This window comes from Gekko japonicus, unplaced genomic scaffold (genome assembly GCF_001447785.1).
Source record: "Gekko japonicus isolate JY-2015 unplaced genomic scaffold, Gekko_japonicus_V1.1 scaffold881, whole genome shotgun sequence".
Classification (NCBI taxonomy): Eukaryota; Metazoa; Chordata; class Lepidosauria; order Squamata; family Gekkonidae; genus Gekko; species Gekko japonicus.
In genome coordinates, this window is record NW_015168675.1 from 279,310 (window position 1) to 289,864 (window position 10,555).

Below are 10,555 nucleotides of genomic sequence, written 5' to 3' on the forward strand. Positions count from 1 at the left end.
GCTCGGCGGGCCGCCCGGGATCCTCCGGCGCGCGGACCGAGACGCCCTCGCCCGGCACCCCCCGGGCCGCCCCTCCGCCGCCGCCCGCCGCCTTCATCCCCAAGCTGGGCTTGCTGAGCTTGCCCCACCCGGGGCTGGGCGCCCTGCCGGCCGTGTGCCCGCCCCCTCTCTACCCCCTCCCGGCCCTGGCCGGCCAGCACCCCGCCCTGGCTTACGCCGCCGCCGGCTTCCCCCCCTTGGCCCAGCCCAGCCCCGAACCGTGGAAGGTGGCCGCGCTCGCCGGATCTCTCCCGCTGGAGCACTGGATCCGGACCGGGATCATGGCCCCGCGCTTCCCCGACTTCCACGGTGAGTAGGACGCGTCCGGCGCCGCCGGGACCCCGCGCGGCTAACATCCCAGCGCCCCGGTCCCAGACCGCCTGGACGGGCAGGCGCCGGCTCCTCCGCAGCCCAGGAGGCATCGCCTTTGGGCCCCCCCGGATACCACAGGCCGAGAGCGGTCCCTGGCGAGCCCCAGAGATGAAAGCGGTGTTTATAACCGATGCTGGCCGGGGTCTCTTGCGATCCCTCGCTCTCGCCACGGCCCCCGTCGGGTCTCCCGCTCCCACCGCCCTTCGTCCAACGGGAAAACCAACGACACAGCAAAGGCGAGTTTTCTCGTCATGTAGACCATTTCCACAGGCTTGCGTTTCCGCTCACAAGGTCGCAATAGGGAGAGCCAGCGTCGGGGTCAGGGGCGGATTCAGGCTCACCGGTGCCGGAAGCCCTGACCCATCTTGGCGCCCCCCTCCTTTCCACACTGACCCTCAGTCCATTTGAGTTGTTGACCTGTCTGACCAGATATACAATGCAGATTGCAGCAACTGACAACTGCATTTGGCTCCATCATTTTACTTTTAAACATAGCCTATGACACTGCACCTCGCCAACAAAAAACAGAAGATAACCCTAGGGTGCACCATGATCAATTTGCATTAGTTTTATCATTTATTTGTTTTTACAAATCTTCATTCGTTCTTTTTCCTTTTCACCCTTTCCCCGACTTTGTGGTGCCCCCTTTGGCCTTGGTGCCCTAAGCACGTGCTTAGTCTGCTTCATGCTTAATCCGCCCGTAGTCGGGGTAGTGGTTCAGGTGTTGGACTAGGATGTGGGACACGCAGGTTCGGCCTGCCATGGAAGCTTCCTGGGTGACCTTGGGCCAGTCCCACACACTCAGCGTAACCTACCTCACAGGGCTGTCCTGAGGGTAAAATAGAGGAGGGAGGTGAGAACAACGTAAACCGCTTTGAGTCCTCATTGGGGAGACAGGCGGGCTATAAATCAAGAGTACCTTTCTGATGAGACCAGAATGGGCGCCGCACATCGTCCTTCGCAGGGGATGTTGCTCTGCACAACGTGTGCCTCTCTAGCAGCAAGGACGCAGCCGTCGAAAGCGCTCACACCTGCGAACAACACCCCCCACCCCAACCGCCACTTTTGCAGGTGTGGATCAGATGATAGGCGGGTGGATTCCTCTCCCGTGGCCTCGCGGCCGAGGACAGGACAAGTGAGGCCGGCTGGAGTGGTGTCTCATTGGTCGTCTTAGCCCTGTGCTGGAGGCAGCGTTTTAGTTAGGAAAGGCAAAATTGCCAGCAGCCTTCGTGGGTCTCGAACCATTCAGGGAGCCAGGAACGTAGGCCTGGTCTGTACTGCCTCCGGCTTGCAGCACTTCCGACATTTACACACGCCCTTACCTTGTCTCCATAGTGAAAACTGCGCAGGAAGGAAGGAAGAAAAAGGGTCTTCTCCTTCCCTGGCAGGTTAGAAAGGTCGATGCCTCCTCCTCCTCTGCTGCTGTTGTAGGAGAAGGTGCCCAGAGGTGCGCTTGAGGAACAGTAATATCACGAATCCTGAAAAGGAAAGGAGCGGAATTATCCCCTAGTACCTTCCCTGAATTGGCAACCCAGACTCCCAACCACCTTTACGTGGAAGCATTATTCCCACTCCTAGGGTATTGACCGGCCCTCACTAATTCGTAGAGTCGCCATAAATCGGAAGCGACTTGACGGGCACTTAACACACGCAGAGTGCATTGAAGCAACTAGAATCTGGCAGACCCGGGTTCCAGTCCCCACTTTGTCAGGGAAGTTGGTCTTGCGCCCGTCACTCTCCTTCATCCCAATCTACCTCACAGGGAAGTTTGGCAAACAGTAGGGCAAACAGGACAACCCCAGAATTAAAGGGTAAATGGACACAAGTCTGACATCAAGAATCACAAGACTGAGAAACCTGTAGGAGAACACTTCGGCCTTCCAGGAAGTTCAGTGGGTGACCTCAGAGTAGCTGTTTTATTGCAAAGAAACTTCAGGAACAGACTAGAAAGGGAAATTGCTGAGTTGCAAGCTCTCTGGACAATGGAATCCCCAGGACTTAACAAGGATGTTGGTTTCTTATCTCACGATATATGCTAACCTCATTCAGCCCTTGCACTTGTATTCTCACCAGTCCCCCAGAAGGGCCATACGTCCTCTTTATTTTATGTTATTGCTTATTTGGAATAATAGATTAGAATAGTAGATTGTAATGTAGCATAATGAATAGCAGAATGTAATGTACTTTGGAATGGTAGATTGGAATGTATTTCTGTGGTCTGGGGACAGGGGAGATAAAGCTACACAGCCAACTGCCCCACTTCAAAAACGAAGATGCTGTAAGGTCGCCTCCGTGCTTGAGAGGAGACGGATGGAGCGTAATGGCAGGATCTCAGTTAATTACTCTCAGCATTTCACAGTTAAGGATGCATCTGCCCATCAATCTCCAAAGTCTGACATATTTATTTCCTTCACTGTGCCCCCCCCAATTAAACCCAAACAAATGATGACCATGTAAACAAAGCTTGTTGTTCCTGTTTGGTCCTTGCATCTGTTAAACATCTTCATTATGCTGTATGCTAATTTACTGCTCACCCTCTACCTATAGGTAGGGACTGGTGATTTCCATTTCATTCTATCTGAAGAAGCGTGCCTGCAGACGAAAGCTCATACCCAGAATTAAACTCTGTTGATCTTGAAGGTGCCCCTGGACTCGAACTTTGCCCTGCTGCTTTAGACCAACCCGGCTGAACCTACCTCACAGGGTTGTTATTGTGAGGATAAGATGGAGGGGAGGGAAACAGTGCAGTAAGGCGCTTTAGGTTCCATCTGGGAGGAAAAGCAGGGTCTAAGTATCTAAACCCCCAATAGCCGTGGCGTTGATGTCGAGGGACCCTGCTTGGCTCTTTCGCCGGGATCACGGACGGTGAAAGTGCCGGCTTAGCCTGCGTTGCTCTGGAAGGGCACAAAGAAGAGAGGGCTGAAGGCTGCGGGCAGGACTCACCTGGCGGAGCGCACCTTGCCCTGGGGCTCCTCGACGGGGCCGCTCAGTCCTCTCTCCGGGATTCAGAAGCGCAAAGGCAAACGGCCTCTCGGCCCTGCTGTCCCGTTTGCGGGTTTTCTCACGCCAGTCCCTCGATCCCAGGCAGGGGAGAGCGTAAAAAACAGGATCGAGCAGACGCGGGGGAGATCGGGCGAAGCTGCGGGGCCGCGCAGCACACGGTGTGAAATTGACGCTGACGATCGGGGCAAAGGGAAGCGCTTGTGGGAAATCGGCCCCCCCTAGGGTTTGAACTTTAATCCGCCCCAAGGTGTCCCGCTGCCGGCGCAGGATTTGGCGGAGCACTGGCACCCTTAATCGGTTACCAGTTTGCAAAAGGAACAGTCTCCCGGGAAATGAAGCCGAGGGAAAACTTCGGCGGCGTTGAGTTTTAAAAAATTATTATTATTATTATTATTGCACTTCTAAACCCTCCTCTGTCGAACCATCGGAGCTTCGGGACGATTTAGAACCGTATGTAACGAACGGAGAATTAAAACAGCCACAAAAGGCACTGGGCGTGCGAAGGAGAGAGAGGGCAAAAGGGAGGCGCGGGGAACCGGTTCCCTTTCTCTGCCACCGTTAAGACATAGCCGGCAGGCCTACAGATTCCCCCGGCAGGAGTTTGCGAGCGCCAGGGGACCCGTTTCCCAAACCGCGCGGTCATGTCTTAGGATCGGTCCCTGTCTGAAACACCTGCTTCTCACCGAGTAATGCTTCGGAGGATCTGGTTTTGACAGACAGGAGCATCCCTGTTTCCAAATGAAATAAATATGTGAATATGTGTAAACAGTGTTAATTCAAATAACTGAAGCTGGCAATTCTGACATTTAAATTGCCACTTGATGCAAAGACAGAACGCTCTCAAATCGTTGGCAACCAGGGCAAAATAAAGTTAAAAGCTACGGAGCTTCCATGTTGTTTTTAAACAAAAACCTAAGATCTCTTAAAGCGCTGGAATGACATTTAGGTGTGTTCATCAGTCAAACCGTACACGCTGAGTGGATGAATAAAAACGCCACCGAGTCTGGTGCCACCTTAGATAAAGCCACAATTACTCCGTTTCCCCGGACTCTGGAGACCGCCTTGGCGCTTTGTTTTTGCTGGAATTTGTCTAGCCCATTAATAAACATTCCATTAAAAAAGTGATTCATACTAATATTGCGATGCCTCAACACTGGCATTCCGAGAGCCTTTAATTAATGGAAAGCTTTCTGTCCGTTGCCTGCTGAGTATTGTGAGGGCGGAATAGTTTAAATTCCATACGATGCAGTTAAAACGTATCCTTAGATCTACACGCAACAAGACGGACTTATTGATAGGATCCCTGTATTTATTTTTAATGACAACTCGCCATATACGAAGGGATCCAGTGCCTGGATTGTCTTTGGGTCTCTACTGTTCTTTTTTTTTGCTTCACCACCTTTACACCAGTCAGGTTCTCCCCCCCCCCCCCAACAATTCAGGAAATGTTCAGGTGCTTTGGGGTTCTTGTGGTTTTCGGAAGAAGCGTGGGGTGGGGGGAGCCATAAGGGGAGAGATTCTGAAATAAGGAGGAGGGGGGGAGGTTGCTGCTGTTGAGGGGGGGAAGTTGCGGGGTGAGAGTTTCTGCAGAAAACGAACTCTTGCACACTCTCCCCCTCCCGCAGGATTGCAAAGAGCCGCGGCTAGTGGCTCTCCTCCCGAATCAACGTTGGGTTTACGAGGGGAGGAAACAGCCCCACGAGGGCCATGTCTCCTGGCCTCCAAAAGGAAACCCAAATGGGGGAGAGAGGAAAAAGGATACCGACGAGTGACTCGGGAAGAGTGCGGATCTGGGATCCGAGGGGTCCGGGTTCAAGTCCCCGCCCTGCTTCCGGGGTGGCCTTGGGCCGGTCACACGCATTCAGCTTAACCTGCTTCGCAGGGTTGCCGAGGAGATAAAACGGGAGCGCGGAGAATGATGCGAGCGGCTTTGGCTCCTTCTTGAGAAGTGAGGCGGGGTAAGGAAACCAGCGAGCAGTTCGAAAGCAAGAAATTGCAAGTAGAGAAATAAGTACCACTTCAGTGGAAAGGTAACAGCGTTCCGTGCGCCTCGGCGTCTAGCCGGCATGGCCACATGACCACGGAAACGTCTTCGGACAGCGCTGGCTCTTCGGCTTGGAAACGGAGATGAGCACCGCAACCCTAGATTCGACCTCAGAGTAAAGGAAATCCAGAAATCCCCCCGGTGTGTGTGTGTGTGTTCGTGTGTCTCGAAGTGCAGCTAGAGGCCTCCATTCCGGCAACTCTTTTCCTCCCTCCTCTTTGGGCTCTCAGTTATTCTCCCCCCTTCACCGCGCCGAGTTTGCCTTTTCTGGGGGGGGGGGGCTTCAGGGTCTGTTTCCGCCTGACACATTGTCCTCCGCCTTCCATTTTCCTCCTCTCCCGCAGGACGGCCCTGTGAAGTAGGCGAAGCACGGAGTGGGTGACCGGCCCAAGGTCACCCACCCAGCTTCATGGCAGAGGGGGGATTTGAACTCGCTTATATCCGGATCTGGTCCTGCAGGCACTAGCCTCCACACCATAATACTTGACGTACTGATACTTCTACTCGGTTTCAGATGTGTGCGATTCCAGTCCTGGTGTCTTACTCATTGGACTTATTGATTGCATTGGTTTACTCTGTGTAATCCGCCTTGAGTCCCGGTGATAAAGGTGGGCTGTAAATAACGGAAATCAGTAAAAAATATTGCCACTAATTGGCCTAAATTAGACCCGGAAAACAGTTTCGTACAAATCCACATAGCATTTTAAATTTGGCCCTGAGTCGTCTTAAAATGCAAGAACTCAAACTCGTGGATTTTAAGTAAATGATGGTGTTGGCTTGTCAAATCAAACGCTATACATTTTTTTAAATAACATCTCACTCAGTATTGGGATTCTTATTAAGTAAGTCAGCAGAGTAAGTAGTAAGAGACTGAGTCCATGGTGTGTTTAAAATATAAAAGTTTACTATAAACCTAACATGGGAAAAAGGTACACAGGATATAAAATACATCCTTACAGTTACAGGTAAAACGCAGGAATGGCGTCTCCTTCTTCAGTCAGAACAAAGACAGGAAGGAGAAGCCAATATGCTAAATACTTGACACATCGGTTTCCAATCAGACTATTAAGTTAGCTACAAAGTTCCCGGGCAGTCTATTGTCTAAACAGATTGTTACAAACATGTGACTTCCTGTTGATCACAACAAACATCACTCACCCTGTAAATACTGAAGTGTTTTGACTTGTAACACCCAACGCTCAGGGAAGCGGCCGAGTGGTTGCTTTGACCCAGCCAGTGTCCAGATCGCTAGCATCTGTGGTGTTCTGGCGCCCGAGGAAATTTGCTTTGACATCCCGATCCAGAAGAAAGCCTTTCCGTGCTCTCACGAGTGGAAACTGGCGTGTGTGACAGTGCCTGAGGCAGCCTGACAGCGCTGGTCACGAATCCTACACCTTCGATAGAGACTTCTGACCCTAACCCTAAAAAAAAAAACACGTCCCTCTCCTCCTCTGCCACCTAATACCCACACATTCAGAGGGTGCAGAAACACCACCGAGCTGCCATCTGGTTTTGCCCCCAGGTTCTACGACTCCATCTCCTCCAGGACCTGTTTTTGGCCCTCACGTCGCCCGCTGATGGAGGCAACCCTGCGAGGGGTTTCCAGGGCAAGAGAGGCTCGGAGGTGGGGTTTTTTTGCTTCACAGGTGCTTTGTGGGTCTTGTGGTGTTCGGAAGAATCGTGGGGTGGGGGGAGCCATAAGGGGAGAGATTCTGAAATAAGGAGGAGGGGGGGAGGTTGCTGCTGTTGAGGGGGGGAAGTTGCGGGGTGAGAGTTTCTGCAGAAAACGAACTCTTGCCTCTGCGGAGCGACCCTGGATGGTGGTCTCCCATCGAAATACTGACTCGGGCCAGCCCTGCTTAGCTTCCGTGCGGCACCGCGGTAGCCAGTAGTGAGCCAGAGTAAGCCCCGCCGTTGTCAGGAAGACATCTTCAAAGCGCTTTACACTGGTTGGATCCTCATCCTCTATTTATTATCTATTTATCGTATGGCACAGTTACACACAGGGAGCATACCATCATATCAAATGCCTTACCAAGCTGATACAAGGTGGATGCAGACCGACTGGGTAACCTCCCCCCCCCCCTAAATAATAATTGGCAAATTCGGATACAGCCTCCTATACCTCTTATTAAGTAGCCCTGAGAAGGGCGGTTTGGTTGGTTGATTGTTTCCATGTGTGTCTCGTAGCCAGGAGACCCCACCATTGACTGGCAGCCAGAAGTTCTAGCTCTTCAGCGTTCTCCAGGGTGCACCACGAGGAGGCGAGCTAGGATTGCATCTCTCATCCTCTTCAAACCCCCCATCCACAAAACCTCCAAAGTTCCAAGTATTAAATTACCGGAATAGTACTTATGGTCTAGCGTCGAATTCTCTGTCTAATGTTTATTAAGCTCGATCTGATGTTACAGCGTGTTTTTTTTTAAAGAAATGGTGTTAAATAAAGAGAAATATGAATTTTGTGAAGGAGGAGGAGCAGCAGCAGCAGCAGCAGCAGCAGCAGCAGCAATCCTGCAAATAAGAAGTTCGGCGTTATTTTTTTAGTCCCAGAAAAAGTGAAAACAAAAGAAGAGATCAGACCGTTTGAGTCCCGTGGGGCAAGGAGGATGCCTACAATGAATTCTACAGGAGTCGCCGCCTCCCTCTGTTACAGCCAATGTCCTGGCCCATTTTAACCCCCGGATCTGGTTTCGTGGACTGTAGTGCCGTTCACGCGTTCAGCTTTTCTTTTCTTTTTAAAATAGATCTTTATTGGTATTCCAAAAATATACAATATATAAAAATGAAGCGATAACAGTGTAGCTTCTATACAGGTTAAAGTTAAAGTTAAAGGTTCCCTTGCTCGAAAGCCGGTCGAGTCTGACTCTAGGGTTGCGGTGCTCATCGCTGTTTCAAAGCCGAAGGGCCAGCGCTGTCCGAAGATGTTTCCGTGGTCATGTGGCTGGCATGACTAAACACCAAGGCACACGGAACGCTGTTACCTTCCCACCGAAGTGGTACCTATTGATCTTCTTGCAATTTCTTGCTTTCGAACTGCTAGGTTGGCAGGAGCTGGAACTAGAGACGGGAGCTCACTCCTCCATGGGGCACACTCGGGTCTCGAACTGCTGAACTACTGACCTTCCACAGCCTGCAGTTCAGCGTCTTAACCACTTGAGCCACCGCAGCTCCTTCTCTACAGGTTAAACATCATAAAAAACAAAGTTATTTCCGCCTTAGTGTTAAACACTATATATTATTGCTAGCCTCCATGTGGAGTTTGGTAACTCTTATGTCTTTGAGTGGTTTATGAGATTGTTCAGCTTTTCGAGATGAGACCGGTGGGCAGGGGCGTTAGAGCAACCCTCTGTCCGAGTGTGCCTCGAAAGCTGGCAGGAGTGTGTCGCAAACACACCTCCGAAGCACCCGAAGGGCCCGCGCGGGAAAGAGGCGCGGGCGGGCGGGCGGGCTCCTGGCCGGCGCTCCCCAGCAGGTCCTTCGGCTCACCTGGCTGCTTCCCCAGCCTTTTTTCTCTGCCTCTCTGGATTGCTCAATGGCCGCCTGGCTCCGGAACACGGAGTCGCAGCAGCTCATCCAAACGAGCACAAAACGACGACGAAGAGCCCTTCTGGCTGGGAATCGTTTCGGGCTGTGAAGCGTCAAAATGCGCCCGGCCCGGGGTGCCTGTGTGCAGGGGCGGATGGGTGCCCGGAGCACTGACCCATCTTGGCGCCCCCCTCCTTTCCACACCGCCCCCCAGTCCATTTGAGTTGTCGACCTGTCTGACCAGATATACAATGCAGGTTGCGGCAATACAAAAATGTATTCCTAGGATAACACCATAGACTGGGTAGAAACGAAGCTTTTCGCCCTTTCCCCAATTTTGCCGTGCCGCCTTTGGCCCTGGTGCCCGACGTCTGCTTCATGGTGAATCTGCCCCTGCCTGTGTGTGGGCTGGCGGGTGGGCAGAGCTAAAGATGACGACTGAGGCGCAGCCTTTGCTTTCTTCCACTGAGGATTTGCCCTGTCTCTGCCTTTCTACAGTTCTGGGTCCTAATCTCAAGGCTTTCTTTTCTTTTCTTTTCTTTTCTTTCTGAATTGCTAAGGAATATCTATGGATAAGCAGCTCCAGTAAATTAAGGTCTGAACACTTTAATAGATAATTCACTGTTCAGTAAATGCGGGTTTAATATGGGGAAGGTAATCTGTGTTATCTCCACAGTCACTTGCATTGTCATAAAGAATGATTCTGGCACTCCAAAATGGATCGATCCTTCTTTCCTTCTTTCCTTCCTTACTTCCCCTAAATATTTTCTCTCTCTGAATTACTCCATGCAAACGCCTGCATTGTTACATACCTCACAGTGTCTCAGGTACTGACACTGATGTTTTCAGCCTTAACCAACAAACTGACCATGTGGCTTGTTTAGGGTTCCACTGCTCAAGAAGGCTCCCTCATGGATCCTCGCCTTGACGTGGGGAGGGGGCTTGCATGGTTCGATTAGGCCGTGGGCTATGCCCTGGAGAGGTCAGCAGAGAACTCAGACCAAGTATGATCCACTGGAGAAGGAAATGGCAACCCACTACAGTATCTTTGCCAAGAAAACCTCATGGACAGTATCAAAAGGCTACAAGATATGACGCCGGAAGATGAGCCCCTCAGGTTGGGAAGGGTCCAATATGCTACTGGGGAAGAGCAGAGGGCAAGTACAAGTAACCCCAGAAAGAGTGAAGCGCCAGGCCAAAGCCAAAAGGATGCTCAGCTGTGGATGTGTCTGATGCTGAAAGGAAAGTCCGATGCTGCAAAGAACAATACTGCATAGGAACCTGGAATGCAAGACCTATGAATCAAGGTAAGCTGGATGTGGTCAAAAATGAGATGGCAAGACTGAACATCGACATCATGGGAATCAATAAACTAAAGTGGACATGAATGGGTGAATTTAACTCAGAAGCAGAGGTCATTTCGGGGGGGAACGCGGGGGTCGCAGTTCCCCCGGGTGAGGTACGGGGTTGGGGGGTGGGGCACACGATGAAGCCCCGCCCCCTGCTTCCGGCCGCCCCACTTCCGGCCCTCATTCAGCCAGGAGGAGGCAGGAGAAGAGGGAGAGTAAGTTG